The sequence below is a fragment of the Crassostrea angulata genome, chromosome 6, assembly GCF_025612915.1.
Source record: "Crassostrea angulata isolate pt1a10 chromosome 6, ASM2561291v2, whole genome shotgun sequence".
Taxonomy (NCBI): Eukaryota; Metazoa; Mollusca; class Bivalvia; order Ostreida; family Ostreidae; genus Magallana; species Magallana angulata.
In genome coordinates this window covers 41,217,554-41,225,707 of record NC_069116.1, presented here as the reverse complement: position 1 = coordinate 41,225,707, position 8,154 = coordinate 41,217,554, and the positions used below count along the sequence as shown (strand labels likewise).

Below are 8,154 nucleotides of genomic sequence, written 5' to 3'. Positions count from 1 at the left end.
TTCCTTGATTGCTCTTTAATTGAGGTACCTGTGATTCAAGTCCACAGTGCGTAACTTAGACACGTCATTTTGATAGGTTGATGCATCTATAACAGTACTGTTAGATGACGGCTATCGATTTTATGTTCGAAACGTCAATTTCATTTCCATGCATACTGCCCATTATATGTATACTGCCAATCTAGTGAATCTTATAATGTTTGTCTAATTGATGGGGCATTAGTGTTCCATATACATCTGTTATTTGGTAATGTGGTGTTTTTGACTGTGTGGAAATTTCTTAAATTTCTGAATATAAGAATTATGTTTCATCACAAGAAGACTTCTTCCTAAAGTCAAATATTAAAAGAATATTTTAAGATACTGTTAATAACCAAGAAAGTGGCTTATAAAATTAAGTAAAGACGAAATCGTCGATATTAAAAAAACTAAAACACAAATAGACAATTTAATGCGGAAAAGCTCACAAAAAAACTTTATAGTAAAATAACGTACATTGTATTATAATAAATCAACATTTTTTGCTTTTAATAATTCTGTTGGTTCTTACCTTAAATACGTGTCATTATACCTACAGACGTTACCTCCTATAAGGCCGTTCGTTAGCGTAACATGGACGATCATATGAAAACCAAGATCCACAATATTCATGATTCTTAATATACAACAAAATACTACACTGGATATCGATATGTAATCGTTTTAAATATATGCATAAACTTCCTATAACTCATAAGCATTTGCTATATATTCTTTTAATATTGAAATAAGGAAATGATTTTATTTAAATTAAATGTACTTCAGAGTTTATATAAGTCCTTTTTTCAGAGTTAACGATAGTTTTGGTTTCTCCTTTTATACAAAATTACGAATGTTTTTATTTTTATCAACTGTCGTGAAAAGGTCTGTCATCATTAAAATGTGTGTTGTGTATCCAAAACACTATTAAAGATTTAAGATTAGGTTTTCTAAGCAAAGGACTTATAGTATCACGGAATGTTGAAATTGATTGACAGAATAATGTAATTTTAAACAATTGTTACTTTAAGAGTAGAATTATTTTCAATATTTGTTTATTCTAGCTCTATTAATACTGTTGTGCACTACAGTAGAGTAAGTTATTTTACAGTGTTCATTTTTCTGTAGATATTTCTTAAAATCCTGTAATAGATGGTTAAAACTTAAACAATTGAAAAATCAACGATTTAAAAATAACAATTCGCAAAAATAGGATAAATACTAAAACGGTAAAAAAAAATACACATACCTGTGAAAGAAGTGCAATTGAAATAGTTGAAAGGGATAATTTCCAAGGTAATTTCATTGACACATTATCATCCTTCGCTCGGAAAAATTCACAGGAACGAAAAAAGATTCCTTACGAAGTTTTATAATGGGGAATGTTTACATCTCTTTTCCATTCGGAATACACTCGGAATACATCGCGCAATTTTATAACGTTATCATCCGGGCTTACTTAATGCAAAATCCCCGTAGACATCACATTTTTTTAGCAATGTATTGAAACCTGATAAGCTAACAAGGGTGTTTTGACTGAGAAATCTTGGAAATTTTTCATATTTTTGAATGAACATCGTTGAACCCTGAGGTATTTATAAATACCATGCAATTAATATTTGTAAATCCAGGATATCTTGGGACAGATTGTAAGTGAAAAAGAAACCCGGAGTTATGGCTTGTTCTTTGATTTATAATAATTTCACATAGTCTCAAATGCAAACATGGGTAATACCATTTGTTCCCCTTTAATTGTGACAAAAGATATTACAAAATAATTTGGATATATACGAAGTAACAAGGCGCGACAATGCAAAATCTGCATGTAATAGATAGATAGATAGATAGATGGATAGATGGATGGATGGATTCAGATGGTTTCGATAAAATCTTCACTAAGTAAAATCTAAATCGTGAAATGATTCAGTGAGCAACGACTTATCCATTGTTTCATACCCCCTTACCCCCACCGAATAAAATTTTTAATGTAAGCTTGGTACTAGTATACGGTTTTTATTAAAGATCATAGGAGTGTTTTTAAGAAGATAATACAGTTAAATCATCACAATATTGTAACCGACACAGAAGCAGTGGGGATGGTAAAAGACAATGTTAAACAAAACTAAGGTTACATTTAATAGCTTCCTCATGAAATTAATTTGAGCCAAAATCACCTCTTTCTGACCATGCATAATTCAATTCTCAAGCTGAACATGAATACTTGTAACCATTAATTAATATATTGGTTTTTTGGTACAATAAAGAAATTTTTTATAATAGGGTTAAATGATTATTTTCTGATTTATCGATCTGTCCTTCATATCACAGCTAAAATCTAGTTTGAAACTAACTTTTTTGACTATTAATGATAATATTGATAGATGCTTAAAACTGCTGTCACACGATACAATCTTTGGTATGAAACTTTATTCGATTTATGAAAAAAAAAAACAATTTACTTTTATTAAAATTATTCTTTGTAACCAATCAAATCAAATCGAAATTCAATTGAAAATCAAATTATGTCCAAATTCCAATAGACTTACGGATAATATTTACGACATCGCATTTGAATGACCCTTAAAGATATCAAACGATTTTGATGCTTTTTACTCATATTTATATAAAACCAATTATAATTTTTTATTAAATACACTAATATCACTTTTCTAACAAAATAATTTCTATAGCTTGCAATTGCTTTTTGATTGCCAATCGGTACTTACTTTCATTCAAAGCCACCTGTTTTTTAAAATAATTATTATCAAAAAATAATCCCTGGCAATTATTGATGATATTTAATTTTGTTAATGCTGCTAAATCAGTCAAATTAATGGTTAAGTAAGCTAATAGAATAGTTTAGAACAGTTGGAAAAATATTTCCTCGCAGTAAAATATCTTTTATCCTTTTGATTTTTTTTTATACAATCTCTCTCTCTTTTCTCACTCTGTCTCTCTCTCTAATATAAAAGAATGGAACCCTTATCCAAGCATCCTTAAGGATGTGATGGATGAGGGTCATTTTCCGAATTAGCCGTAAGGCTGCGAGGGTTTAAATGGAATATCGTGTGACACTAGTCCACGTGTACCTTGTTTAAAGAAATCAAAATAAAAGCTATTTATATCACTATTGAATACTATTCACCCAGGGTATATAAGGCCTTACCTGGCCACACTTCGAGTCGTTTTAAAGCAAACTTAATAATTATATTATCGGGTTCATGTTCTTAAATTTGTTGTCTAGTGGTGGGATTTTTAGTATAATTGTTTCTGCGTCAATGCATCAAAAGAAATATATGGGAGGGTATTTAAACCCTCGCAGCCTTACGGCTAATTCGGAAAATGACCCTCATCCATCACATCCTTAAGGATGCTTGGATAAGGGTTCCATTTTCCCTCATTGAGCCTCCAGGCTTTACTCTGGTTTAAATGGAATCTTTAAAGCAATAAAGACAGCAAATTAAAAACATCAACATAATAAGAGAAAATAAAATAACAACATTTTGAAAAGAAAAATACATTTATTAATCAAGTTGAATTATACGCAATAATTACTCCAAAGTCCGATATATCCATGTCATAAAGAACACACCACAGTCTATACAGTTCATCGTTCACTAACACTAACACGCAAAAATATGTCACTGTGACCATGTTCCTCCTGTGCAATCATTTTTAAGAATAATCCTGAGACTGTATCCGGGTACTCGTAAATCCGTCCATCGATGAAAGTCAAACCACTTCTATAAGAAAATCAATTCTTAGATGAGCTTAAAATAGTATCAGAATAAGTGTTCCTCAATTCTCTTCTATAAAATGTTTTTGCATTTGCCCAATTTGCAGTTTCTAAAATGTCTTTAAGTTGCACACCTCTAGCAAAAGCTGCTGAGGTAGAAGCACTCCTGTAAGAATGAGCCGAAAAAACTTTCTCATCAATACCAGCTTTTTTCAATATTTCTTTCAGCCATCGAGCAACTGTACAAGTTGAAATTTCATCATAAGTTTTAAATGAAACTAATAATTTGCTCGTTTTTCTTAAATCCTTTGTCTAAATAATATCGCAATGTGTGTAACACACAACAACTTTTGTCAGAGAAAGAATTTATTTTTACTTTTTTCATATCATGACCTGGTCTAGAAGTTTTCTGTAAATCAGAAATGGTGAACACCACGTATTCACCATGGTCAGACATATTTTTGATATTCAATGATATTAATGTCTGAACCCTTTGTGCTGTAGTCAAAGCTATCAGTGATGCCAATTTCATAGTCAAACTTTTCAAATCTAAATTCTCCAATGGGTAAAGAGATTTTAAATATGTCAAAACCTTACCAACATCCCATGTTGAGGTATACTTTGGTTTAGGTCTATTTTTCAAAAATACTCCTTTCATAAATCGTATCAGCAAAGGATTTTGATTAAAATAAAAATTTCCAGTGACTGAAAGTGTCTGAGTTATTGCAGCTTTGTATGCATTAATAGTGTTGTATGAATAATTATTTTCGGCCAATTCTGATAAATAATTAATTAACTGATTACAAGCTGGTTGCATGGGATTGATATCCCTTTGATTACACCAAAAATTCCACTTTGCCCAAATAAAGTTGTACTTTTTATTGGTACTTTGTCTCCATGAATTTGAAATGAGCTCAATAGATTTCTCTGAAAGACCTCTGCTTTTGAGATTTCTCCTGATACCATACAGGCGAATAGAAACATTTTCCTTCTGTTTAGAGGATGTAACTGATTGTTGTGAGCTAACCGAAGTAGATTTGGAATTACTGGCAGACGCACTGGAATTCCTATTAACATGTTTAGAAGCATTGGATACCAGGATTGTGTTGCCCATTTTGGTACAACTATAATTGCCTTGCTCACCTGATCGTCCTCCAACTTCTGTAAAACTCTCCCAATCAAACTGAAAGGAGGAAAAATATAAGGTTTAAAATCTGACCAACTGATAGAAAATGCATCTGAAGTAAAAGCAAAAGGATCAGGAAACCAGGAAATATAATTTTCTAATTGTCTATTTAGTCTAATTGCAAAGAGATCCATGTCTGGATAAAAAAATATTCTACATAATTCATCAAAGACCTTTTCATTCAATTTCCATTCTGTTGAATCACTGAAGGATCTAGACATATAATCAGCAGTAACATTATTTTTTCCCGCAATATGAACAGCAGAAATTAGTATATTCTTATTATCACACCAAAGCCAAATATTTTTAGCCTCTTCAAATAATGATAATACTGATCCGCCTTGATTATTAATGTATGAGACAGCAGCGCTATTGTCTGATCTAATACAAATATGTATATTTTTCATATTCTGACATAAACTCTGTAATGCAAATTTGATAGCCATAATTTCTAAAATATTTATATGCAAAACTGATTCTGTTTTTGACCATCTGCCACCAGTGATTTTACCATTTAAATTTGCACCCCATCCAGCTTTTGAAGCATCTGTTTCCAAATAAATATCTACTTTTGGGTCCCGTATCCATTTCCCATTCCTAAGTGTTATATTTTCTTTCCACCAAACTATTTCGTTAATAGACATATCACTCAACAACATTTGTGCATCATAATCGTTATTCTCTTTAGCCAAAGCTTGAACTTTATCTCTGTCTAAGTATCTAAAAAAAATAGAGCTCCTAGATTTATGGCATGAAGGGAGGAAGTAAATAATCCTATCAATCTTGCAATCTCCCTAATAAAACATACTTTTTTGGTTGAAAGTAAGTTACAATAAGAAATAATTTTTTCAACTTTTTCATCTGGTAGATATACCTTGAATTTGACAGAGTCTATAATATGACCCAAATAATATATTTCTTGAGATGGTATTAAAACCGATTTTTCTCTGTTAACAACAAATCCCAAACTTTCTAACAAATTAACTAAAAATTTTGCATCCCGTTCACATTTAGCAAAATGATTAGCCTGAATTAATGAGTCATCAATATAATACAATGAAGATATTCCTTGCTGTCGTATAAAAGCAAAAATGGGTTTCATTAATTTAGTAAAAACTCTCGGAGCTGATGCCAAACCAAACATTAGTGCAATGCATTGATAAAGGACTCCTTTCCAAAAAGATTTCAAATACTTTCTGTCATTTTTATAAATGGGTACTGACAAATAAGCATCCTTCAAATCAATACTGACAAAAAATGAGTTTCTTTTTATAGAAGATAAAACCACATCTAAAGTTTCCATCTTAAAATGGTGATAAGTAATAAATTCATTCAATTTCATCAAATTTATCACCGGTCTAAATTTGCCATTTTTCTTTTCCACTATAAAAATATTAGAAATAAATTGATTTGCTTCAAACTTGCTTACACTGATTGCATTTTTATTCAGGAGATCTATAACCTCTTGATCTATTATATCCGTTTGTTTTTCATTAAATTTAATAGGAACAGGAATTTTGTTTTGAAAAGGAATTTCATCAAACTCAATTTTGTAACCTAAAATTGTATTAAGGATCCATGAATCTGAAGTTATCTTCTCCCATTCTCTTATATTGTTTGCTAAACCCCCAGCAACAAAATTTAAGTTACTCACATCTAATAATTCTGCTGGTATCTGTTGTACCCTGCTCTGCCTTGTCCTCGGTTGTAACCCGAGCCTCTTGACCGGCTTGACCTGCCGCCTCCTCGAGAGTATGGATTGAACTGACTTGTCCTTCCTCGGAAGTTCATTTTCCCCCTGAAGTTTTTTTGATTGAATATTGCGAGGAAAACCAGGTGTTAATTGCTTGTTTATTTTTGACGCATCAGAAATTTCTTTCATACGTTTTGTAATGTCAGAGGGGGAAAGAGTTTTCTCCTCAATTGGAGTTGTTGCAGCACACAATTGTTGAAATCTCTTATGTACAAATGGCCTGAGAATAAAGCGGCGTCTTACATTCAACTCGTACATCGCATTGCATGCCAGAGTAATTGCATCTGAAACACATTTTTTGGCTTTTTTCATTTCAAATTTATTTGTCTTGAACATTTCAGCAAGTGAAATCATGGGAACTATAGATAGACCGAGAATTCTTTGTGCATCTTGCAATGTTTTGTCTCTTTGTTGGACATTAGGAAAAAGATTATTCCAAATTTCAGAATTTATTAATGGTGGCACAAGATTTTTACAGTTTTCTGGAATTTTGACTTCATCTAAATATTTTGAAACATCAGCCTTTTGGGTACAACCCATTTTAATAAACTTAGCCATATTTTCCGAAATCGACTCTGAAAATTTTGTTTCATCCTCAAATATCTTTGGCATTGAAATTTCAGAATAATCATCATCAAAGACCACCTCTGGGTCATTATCAATAGAGAACATATCTGTTTCGTTATTTTTAACATGATCGAAATCCGAATCCGGAAAACATTCTATCACCCCTTCTGGGTTCTCGCCGGTAGTCCCGGAAGTGCATGGATTGTTGTTATTATCGACGTGTTCTGTTCTCTTAAGAAATTCATTCAATAACGAAAATAATTGGGAAGGATTAAAGTCTTGTTGTTTTTTATTTTTTGTTGTTTTTTCTTTGTTTTTTCTTTTATTGTTTACCTTTTTTGCTGGGGCCTTTCCCCTTTTGTTGGAACTTAATCCTTTACCCTTCCCGGTTGTTGAAGTAGAAGCCACGCTTCTTGTGTTTGGTCGGTCGGCATTTTCATTTTGTATGTTCGTATCAACCTCCGAATCCGACGCAAATAACTGAACAATGTCCTTATCGACATTTTCATTTTCAGAGCTGGAGTCAGATAAATTTGGCATTTTACCAGGTATGAAAGGGAGTTTTCACGAACACCCGAATTTTCTCCAACTCTCAGTATAAGAAATGGTACTGCAGCGCAGTAAAGAATTCTGTCATACACTGCGTGAATGACCCACGTACACGTGGCCTTTTACACGAAAGACTCGAAGTGTGGCCAGGTAAGGCCTTATATACCCTGGGTGAATAGTATTCAATAGTGATATAAATAGCTTTTATTTTGATTTCTTTAAACAAGGTACACGTGGACTAGTGTCACACGATATTCCATTTAAACCAGAGTAAAGCCTGGAGGCTCAATGAGGGAAAATAACACATTAAGGCAATATTTTCAGATCTATAGAATTTTTGTACTT

At 32.1% G+C, this 8,154-nt stretch overlaps 1 long non-coding RNA gene across 1 annotated transcript; it reads right to left on the bottom strand.

The window, feature by feature from the left end:
• Positions 1 to 3,594: 3,594 nt before the first annotated feature.
• LOC128187881 (uncharacterized) lies at positions 3,595 to 6,693 on the bottom strand. Its single transcript, XR_008244100.1, has 3 exons — positions 6,595 to 6,693; positions 4,898 to 4,937; positions 3,595 to 3,761 (listed from the first exon to the last, which is right to left on the bottom strand). It is a non-coding gene; the product is annotated as an uncharacterized LOC128187881 (long non-coding RNA).
• Positions 6,694 to 8,154: the final 1,461 nt, after the last annotated feature.